This window comes from Meleagris gallopavo, chromosome Z (assembly GCF_905368555.1).
Source record: "Meleagris gallopavo chromosome Z, MGAL_WU_HG_1.1, whole genome shotgun sequence".
NCBI classification, from domain to species: domain Eukaryota; kingdom Metazoa; phylum Chordata; class Aves; order Galliformes; family Phasianidae; genus Meleagris; species Meleagris gallopavo.
This window is the reverse complement of record NC_139435.1, coordinates 52,564,049-52,567,233: the sequence shown is the minus strand read 5'-3', so window position 1 is coordinate 52,567,233 and position 3,185 is coordinate 52,564,049.

Below are 3,185 nucleotides of genomic sequence, written 5' to 3'. Positions count from 1 at the left end.
AACTAGGAATTAAAAACTGAACATCTTTCACAACATCAGTATATTCTATCTGAAAGAAAAACAGAGTGTACAAATCAAGAGGAAGGGTTGGCTTACAAGTCAGCAAAGAACTAGCATGTCACAAGAAAAGACTGTGTGTAATTATTGTGAAAGCTATGATTATAAGAGCATGGTTACCTGAACTACACATGAGAATCCTTTCTTGGCAGCAGTTACATAATGGGAATAGAGTGGCAACTTCTATCTTTGTTGCATGATACTCATCAGTATTTTCCAAGGTAATAGAGATTGCAGAAAATAAAAGAAAAAAAATATTTAAAATAACTCAGGAGAAACTCCTGACAGAAAATGTATGGTAGAGTCAATGTGGTGATGACCTTGAAGAAAAGCATCACATAGCCATTGCTTACTAATAGCTCTGAGGAAATGAACAACACCTGTCCCTCTGCTCTGCAGAGATTCACTGTTCTCACCTCTATAAGTTGTCCTTCATTTCTCTTTGCTTCTAGGTGCCACAAACTCCAGATGTTGTTTTCTTCATGTACTGCAAGTCTGATCATTCTGCTTCTGAAGAGCAGAAGCACACATTTAATAAAAACTTTAATCCTCTCAAAAATGGAAAACTGTACTCAAATCTAGTTTGAGGTTGTACTTTTGAGTCTTTAAAGAACACTGCCTTGATACAGTAGAATAGGGGAAAAGAAATCTGCCTGGCATTTCTTTTAGCCCATGCTACCAGCTGTCATATTGCTGTTCTTCTGAACTTCATAGACTATCAGGAATTCTTAGTAACAATGGACTATAAATTACATCTAACAACATGATGTACCATTTTGTTTTCACACAAACAAGCCTAATTTGCTTTTAATAGCACAACTGAAGATTTAACACGAAAGTGGAAAACCACCTGAACCATTCAATTTCATTCTAAACCCAGTCCTCACCTCATAAAAGCACGGAGGTAATTTTCAGGTAGTTGAGATGATAGCTAACACTATATTTAGTAATTATAATTTGATGGAAAATAAATTGCAAGGGCAGGTATCTGTAAATAAACATCCGCAATATGGGCCGAATAACATTTCACAATACCTCCAGCTCAGAAAGCTAGCAAGCTGTGCTGACTAGAGTATAATGAACTCTTTGCAAGGAAGCCTTCTCTTTTCTTTCAAACAATTAAAAGTAAACATGAAACAGATGTACTTGCATTTGGCTCTATACTTCCCACAAAAGCTGGATTTAGGTTAGACTACACCGGCACCCAAGCTAGGGAAACAGATTGTCCTGAGCTGTGCCTGCTATGGAATGAGTCATTTTGTCCAGAGAATGGTAGAGGTCCCCTAAAATGGCTGTTTCACATTGAATATTGAACATTTTTGTGAGACATCCTTATTTCCAAACTTGTTATGTATCTGTCTTTAAACCTCACTATTGAGAAGTATTCATTAGGCAGTATTGCTCGAAATCTTGATCTTCATGCCTCCCACCTGAGATTTTTGGATCAAGCCAGAGATCCTTTATGTCACAAATATGCCATTTGACTCCTAGCACTTTCATACAGGCAAGCTATAAAAGTAATTGGGAATAAACATAGTGTCCAATGAGAGGTTAGAATCCTCCTTACTTTCCGTGAAACATTTGTCAAAATGGCTGCAAATGCAGCCAAAAATGGACTTTGACAGCAAAAGCTTTCACTATGCATGACACTGGTATCTTTGATAACATTGCTGCAGCATGCAGAAGCTCCCATCACACATCAGGCTCCATCATGCTAGAACACAAAGTACAGCAAGTACACAAAAAGAGAGTGCCTCATCCAAAGCTTGTTAAATCTTCACCTTAAATTCCTGGGGGATTAGAAAGTACCCATAAAAATGAGGCCTGTTTTAAATTGGTGACATCTATTGACACAGATGAAAATATACTGAAAATATAGTTACGAAGTGGAGAAAATCATTGTAAGAAAGAAAGACAGTTTTTTCCAAGTTTAGAAATATGGGGCCATATTTTAAAATTATTTATTTAGATACATTCCTGTCTCTGTTATTAAATAAGGCATGAATCCTTTGTTGTTTATTATTAGTTGATATACAAAGTGGATATTCACTAGATTTTGATATACCACAAGGTATTTAGGTTCATGTTCACACTAGAAGAACACTTCTCCTTCCCTTGAATGCAGTAGTGAAGCAAACTTTTTATTTGTCACTCCTCGTGGTCGCAATAATAAAATTAATAATTTCAGTATTTTAGTTTTAAATTCAGAACAGTCTTTATCTATACATATATATATTTACATGGTGTTTATTTGTGGACATTCTTGGAATAAAACTAATAGCTTAGAGTTGATATAAGATGCAAAGATGTATTGTCTTTTTTTTCATTCTAATGTTACTAGAGATGGAGACAAGAATTCAGTATAAAGACACTACCTATCACATTCCTGACAAATACATGCATGAGAGATACATCTGTCAGTATGGCATATTCTGTGACCCACTTACATTAAAACCACAATTTCACCAAATACAAAAGCCCACATTATTGTTTGGATGTGCCAGGAATATAAGGACAGTGGAGCGTCCTCCATGCGACAGGAATGGTTGGTTTGGCCCAAAGTTATGCCTGTTGCTCTTCTTACTGAGAAGGTGCTGGTGGAAACTTCAGACATCTTTTAAGATGCTTTATACATTTTCCTACACTACATTTATGATATTTACTGAGTACCAAATGATCAGTCATTTTTCATTAGCTTAATTAATATCAACACCTAGTAATGTAGCTAGGGATTTCATTTGGGCTTATGCAAAATAATGCAATTGTGTTTCTAAAATACACAACCATCCATAATGAAAGCTCTGTGCTAGTTTCATTAAAGGTAAGAATACACTTCTTACCATTTCCAGTGAAGGAACAAGAGAACAAATAAAACCAAGTAGAAACAGTGTTTTGTATTGTGCACAGAAACCCATCACAAACTCCACAGATTCCTATTCATTACCATTTCAGTGGTGCAGTTTGGAGAAACTCCACCAAATTTAGTGGCAGTAATTCAGTTTGTATCTCTGGATGATATGGCCCTATTTAAGTGTGCTTCTATTTGTTTGTCAATTTTGTTAACAAAAATACTGAATAAACTCACTTGAGGATGGAAGATAATGTCCCTTCGTTAGTAACATACAACA